The following is a 15,152-nucleotide window of genomic DNA, read 5'->3' as shown; positions in this document are numbered from 1 at the left end:
TAGTGCATAACCTTGAGCTTCTCAATTTGGTCTTGGGAGATGAGCATGCAACTTTGGTCTTATTTCTGAACAAACTGATCTTTCCACATACTGTGAAGTTATTGGAATTGCAAATGCAGGTAATACCACCCTGGACATAATAGGAAATGACTGGGATTCACATCTCCATATTCAAGGGCTATTATACTGTCTTCACAGGGCACATCACGTGCCACGTACAAGTCAAAATCATCCTTGAAATCTTGTCTTGCAAGGGAAAATACAGACTGTTGTTGTAGTTGCTAAAATTGTGTGACACCTGAATCTTGACAAATGGATCAAACACTTTACAGTTAGCAAGAAGAAATCTTGATCATAGAGTCCACTGGGTACATTGCAAGATATGGGCGCCTTCAGTTTACTGGTGAAATTTTGATGGAAAAGCATGCAATGACGATGAAAGGACTTACTTTTTGGAGCCCTTTGACTTGAATTCTTCTTCTTTTAAGGCATTAGCTACATCAGGAGCAACATGTGAATCGTAGCTAAGGGGCATATCAGTGTGGGGTATGAGGGTGCCTTTGTTTCCATTTGCAAGTGAACCCTGTGGAGTTTTAGCAAAAATAGAAAGAAAAGTTAACTTGCAATACAATTCTCACTGGTTTCCATTATCCTTGGCCATTGGGCATAGTTTCATTGCCTTCTTTGAGGTGACTGAATGCTCGTCTTTAATGAGGAAGTCTGTCATGTCCCAGTGCGCATGAAGAATTTTGCTGCCTTCAGACAGGAAAAGCAGCATGATGGGGGGACATGCAAACCCAATGGACTCACATTGTTGCATGTGCAGACTTTAAAAACTGCTAGCCTTTGCCTGTTGGCGTGTTTAAATATCACTGGAAAATGTACAACGTGTTTGTGGTATGTAGTTGTGGACAGGATTTGGGATATCTTAGTATTTGTGTTATTTTTTACACACATAGTTTTTCTTTCCTGGGGTTTACCCTTGCCCTCTGCTCAAAAAAAGTAATTAAAGGGTTTATTCAAATTTAACCCAGCGTATTTTGAAAGGTGTTGTATCTCAGATATTTCTGGATCAAATGAACAATGATCTCTAGAAAGGAATAAATATGTTCAAGAATAACTTTTTATTGTCCCCAAATTGTTAATCACTTGCTGAAAGACCAGACGCGGGACCTGGGGCCACTGGAGGTGGAGAATAGTCAGTGGAAGGAAAAAGCCATGTCCATATAAACCAGTACCATGATTTAGTTTGATGATATTCTGGATATTGCTGTGACACTGAAAAAGGCTGTAAAGCCCAGTTGCTTTCCAGGGGTGTAAATCACAGGGAAGTCAGTAGGAGAGGCAACCAAGTAATCCAGGGCAAGATTGGGCCTGCGATGTTTGGTGCTGTCATGGTGCTTGTATTTGGTTGCTGAAAGTCAGAGTTGGAGGTGGCCTGGCCCTTTGAATAGAAAACGGGTCTGCAGAGCACCCAGGTGACCCAGTTAGCAGGTTCCCATTGGAGCCTGTTAGTTTCCCTGTCCTCTCTGCAGGGACCTGGATGCTGATGGTGCAGTTGGATGGGCCTCAATGGGAGGAGACCCCAATAAAGCTGAGAGCACCTCCAATGCTCAGTACCAGCTTGAGTAAAAACAGATGAATTGTCAACCCCCCACCACTGTCCCCACCCCTAAAAATATATCAAATGCCCTCAGAAAAAGGAGGGAATATGTTGTTGGGCTTCTTCCTATATTGGCTCACTAGTGAACCTATCAACTGCCCAGTTTCTCCGTCAAAAGCCCCAGGTTGCTGTGACCTTCTCTCCATTTGAGGATGGCTGGATGCTGCCAATAGCTCCTGTCTTTTATTCCAAGCCTCTCCACAAGGTAATGCTACAAATAAAGCTCCTGGAGGGCTGGCTCTGGTTTAATTCTGAATTGCTCAGACAGGTTTTACAAGACAGCAAGAAAAAAACTGTTTTGGGGAATCAAGGAAGAAGATTGTTTGTGCAGGATAAAGTGACATTCGTCCTGGGATGGATTCCTAAGAGAAGGGTTCCCCTGCAGGCAGCTTGTGATTGCCTCTCTCCCCGGTCTGGTGTATGTGTGTGAATAAAAGAAGTTAAGCTTGAGATACTCAGACTTCACATCACTGATTTTCCCTCTACTGAGAAGCCGACGTGCAAGGCCGGGACCTTTGCTGCCATTTGCACTAGGTCGACATTGGTGCTACAAGTGGGACACTGGTGATGGGAAGGAGTCAGCCATATTGTGGACAGTTCAGCAGGGGGAGCAGAAGGACTCTGTGGCGCTGAAAGATTTTTCAAAACACTGTCTGAAAGCTAGGTAGCGGTTACACCATGGATAGGAAGCAGCTGTTACCCTGAACGAAACAGGATGGAGATTTTTGTATTGGTCTGTATCACTGTGAGAGGTGAGCTGTGATACTGCTGACAGTAATAATCTCCAGCATCTTCAGCTTCAACCTTACTGATTGTGAGAGTGAAATCAGTGCCAGACCCGCTGCCGCTGAACCGGGCTGGGACCCCAGATTGCCGGGAGCTTCCAGCATAGATAAGAAGCTTCGGAGCTTGTCCTGATTTCTGTTGGTACCAGGCTAAGAAGTGAATGCTGCCAATGCTGACGCTTGAACTGGCTTTGCAGCGGATAGTGAGTGTGTCTCCAGGAGACACTGCCAGGGATTCTGGAGTCTGAGTCAGCACAATCTGCCCATTGGAGTCTGAATTAAGAAACAGAATATAAATTAGTATGTACATGTATAGTGCCTTTCTCTCATGTAAAATATGTCAAGAGTATAGTTAATCAGAATAAACAATACTTTGATTTTGTAAACTTTCTTGTGTGCCTCTTTACATACTTATGATAACATCATTGTCAGAGGATGAACTAACATTAAGTTTGAGGCGGCTGTTTCATTCCAAGCTGTCTTCAATTGCTTGTATTTCCCTCGCAATTCCAATGAAAAGGAGAGACCCTTCTCAGAAGTTTCTATCACTAAGTCACGTTTATGGGTTCATACAGAACATTCTTGGATCTGTAAAGTTTTTCTATCACTGTAGCTTAAATCATCCCATGCCCCCTTCATTTGATTCTTACCCTGGATCCAGAGCACTAACAGCCAGATAAAGTGAACCTGAGAGACCATCTTGCTACGTCTGACTGGCCTGATGCAGATCAGCAAAGTGTAATCTGTGACATGGAACATTTATACTGGCCCAGAGCTGCAGGGCAGCGTCTCCTGGGTGTGAAATATGCAAATTTAGTTCAGAGACAAAAAAATCCTGCTGACCTAACCATATGCAGAAAAAGGGAAATGAGAGACAGTGCATGAAATCGGCAAATTCGACCTGTCTGGCCCTAGGAACACATCCTCGAGTTTCATTAAAATGGCAGTTCTGTTAATAGTGATGATGGTGCCCCGAGGTCCCTGTCTTGATCCTATTTTGTTGGGTGCTGAGCTACCCTATATTAGGTTACAGTCCCTGCACCTCGTTTCGTGTTGAAATAGCCTGTGTCAGGGTGGAATGGGAATACATGTTCTCAGATCATCAGTATTGCTTGGTAGCTCTTTTAAATTGTAATAAGCTAACAATCATTCTTATACTAGGAATATCCTCATAAAAGTGATAGCAATGGCATTATCTCCCTGTATCAGTTGATCTATGCAGAGGGCTAATCCCGCCTACACCTGTCCTTTACTACCCCCTACTGACTTTATTAGTCATCACTTTCGAGATCTCATTAAATAGTTTGTGACTTCCCATGTTCTATGTAACATTCCTTAAATAGACAGGATTTTCTTTCCTGGAGATTTAACATTAGACTCTTGCGTCCATATTTCAGCCCTTGAAATATTTCTCCTCATTTTCCAAATTGTAATATGCCTAGCCGCTCCCCCTGGAAAGTTAGCTGAATGTGGCCATCTAGAGTGAATTGCATGGAAGTTCAGCCTGTTGTTTAAAAAAGTTTAGGTATAAAAGCAGCCATTCAGTAAATGTCCATTTCCTGTGCAGTGTGTGGTGGGATAGAGCTCCCCGCAAGAAAATACTGTATTTTGTGCACAAACACACCAAATACTCAAAACCGTTCCAAAAATACCTTTCAGTGATGACATAGTAGATAAGGGACACATTCCCTAAATGGTGTCTGTGATCTATCTGTGATGCTCCGATAGAGGAGATGGCCTAAAATGTTGTTTATTATTGTCCTCTCCATGGTTAAAGTTGTAACCAATTCTAAGGTAAAGCCTATTTTAGTCTCTATATGTATTTTTTCCTGGGAAAATGTGTTTGCTTTGAAAATTGGCCAGTTACATTGAAGGGAAAGGGGAATGTTTTAGCAGAGTTTGAAGGAGATCATCAGATTGCTTGAAGATCAGGTCATGAACTGTAATTGAGTTGAAAAGTTTCCTTTTGTCTACAGTTTGTCTCCCTCTAGATCAAAACTAGCTTGTTACTGCCTTTGTGAATAATCCTAGGTAATTAAATCCCTTTGGACACTTGAGCACTGGTCATATTTTGAGGGGATAAAAGGTTGGCCCCAGTCCTGCTCTCATTGATTCTACAGGTAAAATCAAGCCTTTTCCCTCTGATCTCAGTGGGAAGTAGGTTGGAAATGATGCGCTGCATGTAGCAGCATAGAGAGGTGTTTGTGTTTTGTTTATCATTATGCTAGGGTGTCATAGCCTTGCTGCTGCTGATTTCCATCATCTTCAGCTGACTGTGAGGGTGAAATCATACTCCTTGTTCCTGCCACTGAAATTGGTGGAATCCCTGTAGCAAGAGAACAGGCATGAGAAATGAGAAGCTTAGGATTTTGTCTGGATTTTTCTTGGTCTTGCATTAGCCCTGCTCAGGGCTTTGCAGTAATAGTGACGTTGTCCCCTGGAGACAATGACAGGAATTCTGGAGACTGTATCATCACAATCTGTAATTACCAGCTGTCAAGGTTTCTTTCCCCACTTTGAACTTTAGAGCACAAAAGTGGGGACATGCATGAACACTTTTAAGCTTTGAACTGTCCTTGCAGATGATAATGACTGTGTATCCTGAAAACACTGACAGGGATTCTGTAGTCTGAGTCATCACAATTTCCCCATTGGAGTGTGGACTCATGGGAGGCCATCATGGTTTCTTCAGATGTGGCTCTGTAGGTGAGTTCTGACCTAAATTCCCTCTAAGCTGTGTGGCCGCGCGGTTGCCCAGCAGGCTATCAAGTGCCATGCACTTCAGGTGTCCCTCCACCCACTGCCGTGCTGCTTTTGCCCTCTGCCTTGGAGCTGCTCCCGGGAGCCTCCTGCTCGCTATGCAGAGCAGGCAGGAATGGGGGTGTTGATGTCACGGTGCCCTCCTTCCCCACTCCTGTGCCCCTTCTCTGTTGGGGGGGGGGGATGCAACAGGGCTCTGGAGTGGGACAGAGGAAGCTTGCTGGTGGCTGCTGCTGTGTCTGCTCTGGGTGCCAATCTACTTAAAAGGGCAACGTATAGCAGCAAATCACAGGACTGAAAAGAAACAGTAGCGTTCAGGATTTTTGTGACACTCCACCATTTGGGCTGCATTTTGCCATCATCTGAAATTCTGCGCTTTAATTCAAACAGTTCCTGAGTTTCTATCTTTTTCCGTTATGAATAACACTGTAAATTGATGTGTAAAGACTAGAATGACACTAGAGCTGCTGCTGGTGGAGAGAGAGGGCTAGGTCCTCTGTAGAATAAGAAAAGGGCCCCTTTCAGTGAGGAGTGCAGGCTGGGAGATATGTTCTGCCACCCTGGATCCACGTTGCCCGGGACTGGGTCAATGGCCTGACTTCTCTCTCAGCGCGCAGCTCCATGGCAGAGCTGTCAGCCAGGACTCCACATTTTGGGCAAAAGGATACCTGAAGTTTTATATAGACTACAACTCAGAATGGGAGGAAGCCGCTCCACTTCTCCCAGAACTGAAGGGGATGCTGTATCTACACACTTCTTCCTTAATATCACCCTCCTGTGCCCGTGGATACACACTGGGGCTTTAAGGAAAAGCACCATAGTTTGAGAGTTAGCAATATTGATTACCTGAAAGATGGCCCAGGGCAGCTGCAGTCCACTGGGGAGTCCTGCCAGGCTGTGAATGTTCATAACGGGGCAAAACGTGTCTCTGTCTCACACACTTTGTGTGTCTCTCTCTCTCTCTCTCTGACACTGTGTATATGTGTTACAATCTCTCTCACGCACACACTCTTTACACTCACCTCTCAACACATAGTATTGTTGTTGCTGTTGCTGCTGCTATGATACTTCCTGCAATGCACATATATTCTCTGTAATTTTATTCTCTCACAGTGCTGTTGTTTAAGCTTTTTGACTGGTCTATGCATTTAATAATCTTTATTTCTCTTACACAAATTTAATTATTTGAGTAGTGAGTTGTAAAATGCCTAACATGTCCTGGCTGGTGTAATCATCCCTATGGTAACTATTACAAAATATACATTTTATCTGGGTTTTTTGTTTCTACTGGTGGTGCACACCCACACATTACCGTGAAAGTTTGGTGCACATAACAAAATTTGTTCTGCACATGGATGAAAAAAATGAAAGGGAACATTGTCCTGACTCAGTATCCCTCCACCTGGAGTATAATAAATACAGACCAGCTTCAGTTATTAAAGAGCCCCCTCCTCAAAGGGGCTCCTTTGTTTAATTCAGTCCCTGCCTTTCCACTCTCTCTCACAGGCCCCATGTTCTTGTTTCTTCTTCCCTAGGAAAGGAGAGCAGCATGCAGCTCCTCACGTGGCCTGTCAATATCATTCCATGTGTCCACCTCTGTCACCCCACCATGTGGCTATGGAGCACCTTGAGTTGTTCCGTTGCTGCCTCTTCAGCCTTTCCAGCCTTTGGCATCCCTGGAACTCAGGTTCCCTAACCAGAGGAGATCCTCTATATCACGGGAGGCCACCCTCTGTGAACTGCCCTCTAGATGTTGAACAGGGCTCCCTTTCATCACATGAGCTATGACTATCTGCAATGCTGCCACGCAGCCTCAACATGGCGAGTAAACCAGACCAAGCCAGTGCATAATGGCGGTAACTCTGGATGAGCTAGAGCGTAATCTATTTACCTTAGTCTAGGACCTACGATCAAGTGGACAAGGAAGTAGGTGCAGTGATGGACTCCTTAATGTGTCTCTGTTTCCAACTGTTTTGTCCACTGTATAAGAACATAAACATTCTGTTGGTGGAAGCTGACAAGGGGCCAGTCTTTACTACTCTGACCTGCCCCTCCCTGCCCAGTACTTTCCATTTCACATTGCTTCCCTTTGGATGACCTGTGATAGAGGAGGTTGTGGCCACTTTGTGTTGCTGTGACCTAGTCTCCTGCTGTGATTAATATTGCAGGGGAATGATCCTGTGCAAACCCAGAGAAATTCCAGCCCTGCAGAATGCATTGCTGTCTCAAGCTCGATCATTTTGTCACCACTCAGCCCGTATCTTTGTTCTGTAAGATCTCAGCACCTGAGTCATCTCTACAGTGCAGTTGGGTGGAGCTCAATGGAAGAAAACCCCAGTCAAGCAACCAGCACCTGCAATGGTCACTATGAGTTTGGGTAAAACCAAATAAATCCTCAAATCCCAATCTCTGCCCCCATTCCTAAACAATGTCCAATGCCCTCGGACAAAGGAGGAAATACATGTCGTGCTTTTTCCCATCTGAGCCCACTTGTGAACCTGACAACTGCCCAATTATTCCCTCAAAGGCCCCTGGTTTCTGCAACCTTCCCTCTGCCAGAGAAAGACTGGACACAGCTAATAGCTCCTCACTGTGTTATTTCATGTGTCCACCAGAGTGGGTCGCTAGAGAGTAACATGAGTTGTTCATTCGGGAAGATGTACTTGATGCCCCTTCAACCTTTCTAGGCTCTGCTGGCTCTGGAGTTTAGGAATTTGGTTCAACCTTTCCAAAAAGCAGCACAGCCAATAAAGCGCTAGGAAGGGCTGTGTCTGTTTTAATCCTGAAACACTCAGAGAGGGCAGCAAGTACAAATTATTTTGGTGAATTGTGAGGTAAAATGATTTGTGCAGGAAAAAATGCCTCTGATTCAGCTGCTGCTGTAGCAAAAAGATTTCTTTATTGTAAGAAATGTGTCTAGCGGCAACCTTTTTTGCAGGACAGTATACTTTTTATATATGTGACACCAGATGGCGCTGTTACGCAGTCTTCCAAGTTTTTCAGCGTGCAAGTAAGTGTTTTAGGAAGACATGCTGTATGGGTGTTAATTTTGGCAATGCCAGGGTTTGAGAAAAGGGAGCTGTATGAATAGCAGGAGAGTGATCGCTGGCTTGTTTTCTGATTAAATTGTTGAGACCGATCTGCTTCTTGGGATATGAGCTTTGGTGCTGGGATAAGATTCCTGAAAGAGGGTTTGCTTGCATGCAGTTTGTGATCACCCCTGTTTCAGGACAGGTGTTGCTGTAAATAAAACAAGTTATGCTTTGTAACCTCAGACTCCTCACCACTGATTTCTCCTGTATTAAGAAGCTGAGCTGTGAGTGCAGGACATCAGCTACTGCTCAGCAAAGTGTCAGTACTGGTGTTAGGAAAGAGACAACAGTATTATAGAAAGATCAGCTGTTGGAGTAGAGGAGTGTTGTCTGGTGTTGAAAGACTGATCAAAATGCTGTCTGAAATCTAGCATAGCAGATACACTATGTATAGGAAGCAGCTGTTGCACTGAAATAGACAGCATGGGAAGGTTTTTTTTACTGGTCTGTATCGCTGTGTGATAGGGTAGCTGTGATGCTGCAGACAATAATAATCTCCAGCATCTTCAGCTTCAACTCTGTTAATTGTGAGTGTGTAATCGGTGCCATATCCACTGCAGCTGAACCGGTCTGGGATCCCAGAGGCATGGCTGGAAGCATGATAGATAAGGAGCTTTGGAGCTGATCCTGATTTCTGTTGGTGCCAGGCTAAGTAGTGAGAGCTACCACCGGTGACGCTCGAATTGGCTTTGCATTTGATGGTGACTGTGTCTCCAGGGGACACTGCCAGGGATTCTGTAGTCTGAGTCATCACAATGTCCCCTCTGGAGTCTGAATTAACACACACAATGTCAGTTAGCATCTGCATGTACAGCCTTTATATATAACGTCACTCTCTCTAGTATATGTGTGTGTGTGTGTGTGTGTGTGTGTGTGTGTGTGTGTACGTTTACATTATATATATATTTTTAATGTTTTAAAATACACAATATTTTATCTTTAAATATTCACGTGTGCCTCTTTACATACTTATAATAGCAAATTTTCTGAAAATTATGCTAATATTGTTTGAGCTGGTTCTTTCATTCCTAGTTGCTTCTAATTTCTTGTTTTTCTGAAACCTGTTTTTTTCCTTAGTTGCACTTAGGAGACAAGCATTTCAGAAGTTACTGTCACTAGCTGAGGAATGTTTATATATCAATATATCTACATCTCTTCAATTTTTCCATAGATCACTGTAGCTTAAGTCATCCAGCACCCACTTGATTTGATTCTTACCCTGGATCCAGAGCACTAACAACCAGATGAGCTGAGCCTGTGAGATCATCTTGATTTGTCTGAGTGGCCCGATGCTGATCAACAAATGGTAACGAGTGACACGGATCATTTATAACTGCTCAGAGCTGCAGGGCAGTGTTAGTTGTGTGTGAAATATGCAAATTGAGTTCAAAGATGAAAATTCCCATCTGACCTAAAATCGTGCAGAGAAAGGGAAGTAAAAAGGACTAAGGAGGAAACAGACAAGTTCAGTGCGATGGCCCTAGGGGCAGCCCTGCCAATGTGTGTTCCTGGAGGCCATTCTGATGGTAGTGAAGATAGTTCCCAGATGTCCATATTTTAATCGGGACCCTATTTTGTTGGGAGAACTAAATCTGTTCCCACTGATCTCAGTGGGAAGTAGTAGAAACGATACACTGAACTGAACAGCTGAGGGAGGGTTATGTATTGGTTGCATCATTTTGCAAGGGGTGTCATAGCCTTGTTGACAACAACATTACACTTAAGAAAGATCTTTCAGTCTAAATCCTTGTGCCTAGTTGCTTACAACATTATTTCCTGTTACTTCTCTGCCCTTTTGAGCTGAAAATATTTGTTCTTAGCTGCTATGTGAAGGATTTAGGAGGTTCCCACTGGAGTTCACTGGCAGACCCAATAGAAAGGGGCCTGGATCCATTCTCCACATTTCTGAGCTGCCCCTGTGTCTCTCTTCTCAGTGGTTCACTTATAATGTTGGTTACGTTGTTTCTCCAGGAACTCCCCACCGCCCTTCTCAGGTACAAGTGTCCTTCCCCTCTCCAAGGCCCTGCATTTCTATTATGTTTCCTCTTAAAGGGAAGCTTGCTGGGTTCCACCTCCTGTCATACCAGGCATCTACCAGAGTGGGTCATTAGATGATGCGGTGAGTTGTTCCTGTTCAACATCCGGAAACTGTAGAGCTCAGGGCATCAATTCTACTCCGTACCCTGGCAGAACTATCTGTAAAGCACTGGGCTGACCTGAAATGCTTGCAGTCTTTTTAGGGCAGTAATTCATCATCATCATCTTCCCATTACACCTCTGGTGTTTAGGGCAGTGATGACTCTCCTGCACTCCTGTCTGTTTCTGGCAAGTGTTTCAATGGTTCTCCAGCTGTGCCCCAGGTTTTTCAGCTTGGCTTCCCCAGCTTTTTGCATGGTTTTTTTGGTGGTGCTCTTGATTTCACTTGTTTTCCGATTTCCATCTTATTGCCACTCTGGTGATGGAATCAGTTTCCATCCAACGCATATGGCCAATCCATCTCCAACACCTCCTGGCAATGATGGTGCTCAGATCTTCTTGTCTACACTGTGTCAATAGATCTTGGTTTGAGATTGTTCTCTTTTCTGAGGCAGCTTGTATAAAATGAAGACAGTTTGGACATGTCCTACTTTCTCATTCCCCTGCGTTCTGCGCTATAAAGTAGTGTTGAAAGTACGCAGCTCTGATAAATCTTGAGTTCTTTTTGGTTTGGTATGTTGATGATTTTCAGATTGTATTTAAGCTCCTGAAGGTGTTCCTGGCTTTATTGATTTTGTTCTGGGTGTCCTGGCTTGTTCCACCATGCTGGCTAATGATGATGCCCAAGTATGTGAATGTTCACCGTGAGCGGCTGCGTCTTCTTCTTGTGTTGCCAGATTACACTAGTCTACAATTTTTGAGAAGTCGTCTGCTTCAGAGAGAAAATGTGATATTTATTATGTATTTTGATGTGCTGAATTCAAATATGACAATTAAAACAACTGATTGGCTACTGTTTCTAAGATATTTAAGTTTTTACATTTTATGGCTATGTATATTGTGTAGATAGTAGAGTTTTAATCATAAATTGTAAACCTAGGTCTTTTCATGTGTTTATGGTTGCTTTACATGATAATATTTCACCTGTCCTGTTTATGTAACACTTTAAAAATCAGCAAAAGGGTTATATAAATAAAATGTATTATGAAACAAAAGGCAAAAAACTATGATGTACATAGTTTAGCCCTATTCAGTATCTACTCGGCGCTTCTTGGCTTGTCTCTTGTATTCATTAAATGGAGCATCTCTTGTCACTGCCCAGCAATAGTCTGCAAGCATTGATGGGCTCCATTTGCCCTGCTAGCCTGCCAGGAGATTCCAGTGCTGTAGTCTGGAGCCCAACAGCTCTGCCTTACTCTTGGGTAGTTCCAAATCCCTGACAAGGTCATTCAGTTCACCTTGTGTTATGAGGTGTGGTTCAGAGGAGGAGGATGGGAGAAAATGTGGGTCCTGTGACATTGATGGTTCAGGACCAGAAGTTTCATCCTCTTCCTCTTCCTCATCTGATCAAGTGAGAATGATTGTGGTGCATCAGGAACCGGCAGTCCTTCTCCGTGGGGTACTGGGTGTATGGCTGATGGAATGTTTGGCTAATGCACAGTCCACTTTTTCTTCTTTGACACACCTTTCCCAACTGGAGGCACTATGCAGAAGTAACAATTGCTGGTATGATCTATCGGCTCTCTCCAAATCATTTGCACTGCAAAAGGCATAGATTTCCTTTTCCTGTTCAACCACTGGCGAAGATTTGTTGCACAAGTGTTGCAGCATATGTGTGGGGCCTACCTCTTGTCCTGATCCCCAATTTTGCAGCCAAAATAAAGGTGATAGGCTTTCTTAACCATAGTGGTTATACTGTGCTTTTGTAATGCAAAAGTCACTTCACCACAAACATAGCGGAAGTTATCTGCACTGTTCACACAAGTACGAGGCATCTCTGCTCACTTTGGCTAAACAGAAATGTGTCCCTTTGCAAAATCAAACACTGACAAATAAGAGAGCGCCACACTGTATAATTTCTAGACATGATATAGGGCAATTTGTTCAGCAGAGTGATGTAAGCTTCGTTATGACTGCATCATCCATGACTTCTAGGAAGAACATGATGCAATTCATATCATGTATGACGCAATACCAGCTTCAGATTGCATCCTTCATTGTTTTGCCTAAAAAGCAAGTACTGTCCAAACCCAGTCATAGATTTATTCATAGATCCAGTCAAAGATGTATTTTAGTCATTTCTGGTTTAAATTGAGATCCCTTCCCTTTATAACTCACTTATCCTCCGCCATTCCCAAGTCAAGGGTCGTATATACTGACCCAATAGCATATCTTGAAAACTGGAGCCAATCAACAATTTTAAACATCATTTTCGTTCTCAGTGACCCAGAATTAGTAAAGTTGGACTACATTTATTTCAGAAGCATTTTGGCTGTAGAGCAGTGTTATCAATATAATGCCATTTGTCAGCTCTCACAAAGCATTTGATCTCCCGGGGTGCCTTGCTATATTGCTCGAGGTATTTATCCGTTAGCTTCTAGGATTTTATGTCTAAAACCTTTCTCTTCAGGGCTCATCTGGTTTCTATGGTGTTCCATGTGCTGGGTGTAATTCCCTCCTTTCTTCTTTCTCTTCTGCCTGTAGCCTAGATAAATTGCTGTTACTTTGTCCCACTTCTTGTTGATCTCCTCATCTGCATTCCCTTCCTCTTCATCAAGGTCTGCAAGTGCCTGAAACCTGTTCTTTACCTGCAGAACAAAGGCTTTCTGTATTTCAGGAACTTTAGCTTGTCAATGTCATAACGTCTATGTCCCTTGTTTGGTGAACCCACACTTCTCAGTTTGAGCTTGATGGAGGCTGTCACAAGATGGTGGTTCCTGGCAACATCTGCACCCCTTTTCCCTTTCACATCTGTCAGTGAACGTCACCATTTGCCATTGATCATGATACGGTCAATCTGGTTCTTATCTCTGCCATTTGGAGAACACCATGTCAGCTTGTGAATTATACAGTGTTGAAATAGGGTTCTGCCAATGATTAGGTCATTCGTATTACAGAAATCAACAAGCCTCTTTCCGTTTTCATTCATAGTGCCTCACCCATGTCTTCCCATTGCTCCGTCGTTGTTTGTGTTGTCCTTACTGACCTTGGCATTCAGGTTTCCGATGATGATAGGTTGTGGCATGGTACTCTCTCTAACTCTCTAACCTGAAATGTAAGGTAGAATTTGTCCTTTATTTCTTCATCACTGTCATTTGTCGGAGCATGACACTGAATCAGGGTGATATTATCAACTTTCCCTTTCAGTCTGGCTCTCCTAAGTCTGATGCTGATGGACTTCCACTCAAGCAGGAAATGCTGCACTCCCGTCTTCAAAAGAACTGCAACACCCTGTTGGTGCTGTCCATTATCCCATCCAAGATACAGCAAAATTTCTCCTGAGGCTATTGTTACTCTTCCTCATCGTGTCCATCTGCTTCCTTTTGGCTTTCACCACTGGCCGTCATACACGTCATTGACTCCTGAAGCCCATCCCACACAGTAATGGTTGATTTCTCTGTCACTGTTTCCATTAAATATTTTGTTTATTATGGGATAGGGTTATAGCCCTGTGCCTAAACTGCAAGCTGGAGGATCAGGGTGTCTGTTTGTTTTGTCTGGATCCTGCCCCACAGACTAATCCGGCATGGTTGAACCTACCAGGAGCAGAAAGCCCTACGGACACAGACTCTGGGGATCGTTGGAGCACACAAGCTGTCCCCAGACGACAAGGCACAGACACCAGAGGACAGTAATTAGGAGGCAAGTAAAATAATTTAAGGCCAGAAATAATAGTAATAAAAAAAACACTGTAGTTGTGGAGAAGTTTAAAAACTCTTTTGTGTGGAGGGAAGATTCTCTAGCAGCAGACTGTCTTCTAATTTATATGTATTACAGGGTGGAGACAGCAGGTATATGTGTTTCTGGGGCTGAAAGTTTGTCCCCAAATAATGTGTAGCATTTGCACTGAGAAGGCAGCCGTCTGAAGGAAGCAGCTGTTACACAGAATGGAACGAAACAGGGAGGTTTTTGTATTGGTCTGTATCACTGTGAGAGGTGAGCCATAGTATTGCTGACAATAATAATCTCCAGCATCTTCAGCTTGAACGTTGCTGATTGTGAGAGTGAAATCGGTTCCAGATCCACTGCCTGTGAACCGGTCTGGGATCCCAGTGGCACGTGTGGAAGCATAGTAGATAAGTAGCTTCGGAGCTTGTCCTGATTTCTGTTGGTACCAGGCTAAGTAGTGAGTGCTACCACTGGTGATGCTGGAACTGGCTTTGCAGTTGATAGTGACTCTGTCTCCTGGCAACACTGCCAGGGATTCCGGAGTCTGAGTCAGCACAATCTGCCCACTGGAGCCTGAATTCACAAAGAGACTAGAAGTTAATACAAATACAGATCTAGTCAATCAAACTCAACAACATTGTGTCTTTAAAATATTCCCATGTGTGTCTTTACACAATGACTCTCCATAGTCAGCTGGGCGTGATGCTAACATTGAGCTCTAGACACTATTTCATTCTAACCCTCTTGATTACTGCTTATAATTTTCTCAATCCTCTTTTGTCTTAATTCCAGCTAAAAAAAGATAAAGATTTTCATAAATCAGAGTCATTACTGGCACCTGTCTATTGTTAATGTTAATATTTTGGTAGTCCTTTAACCTCTCTAACGGTTTTGATCCTGTTGTGCCAGACCCTGTACAAACAATAAGTGACAGTCGCTGCCAGAAGGAACTAACTAACTAAATGGATTTTGATTGTAGAATGTAGT

The 15,152-nt window shown here is 43.5% G+C and overlaps 1 long non-coding RNA gene and 1 gene segment (V, D, J or C); one reads left to right on the top strand and one right to left on the bottom strand.

The window, feature by feature from the left end:
• The window catches only part of LOC115652928, a 547,780-nt gene that overhangs the window by 135,728 nt on the left and 396,900 nt on the right, over positions 1 to 15,152 (bottom strand).
• Positions 5,052 to 15,152, top strand: part of LOC115652939 — a 147,815-nt gene continuing 137,714 nt past the window's right edge. The window contains exons 1-2 of one of the 2 annotated variants that reach the window (XR_004000780.1): positions 5,052 to 5,154; positions 9,472 to 9,606. This is a non-coding gene — a long non-coding RNA (uncharacterized LOC115652939). Of the gene's footprint in view, positions 5,155 to 9,010; positions 9,091 to 9,471; positions 9,607 to 15,152 lie in introns of those variants that run through there. The other variant, XR_004000781.1, reaches the window with a different exon arrangement.

The sequence above is a fragment of the Gopherus evgoodei genome, chromosome 5 (genome assembly GCF_007399415.2).
Source record: "Gopherus evgoodei ecotype Sinaloan lineage chromosome 5, rGopEvg1_v1.p, whole genome shotgun sequence".
In the NCBI taxonomy this organism is placed as follows: Eukaryota; Metazoa; Chordata; order Testudines; family Testudinidae; genus Gopherus; species Gopherus evgoodei.
Note: the sequence above shows the minus strand (reverse complement) of the source record. Positions and strands in the feature narration are given on the sequence as shown.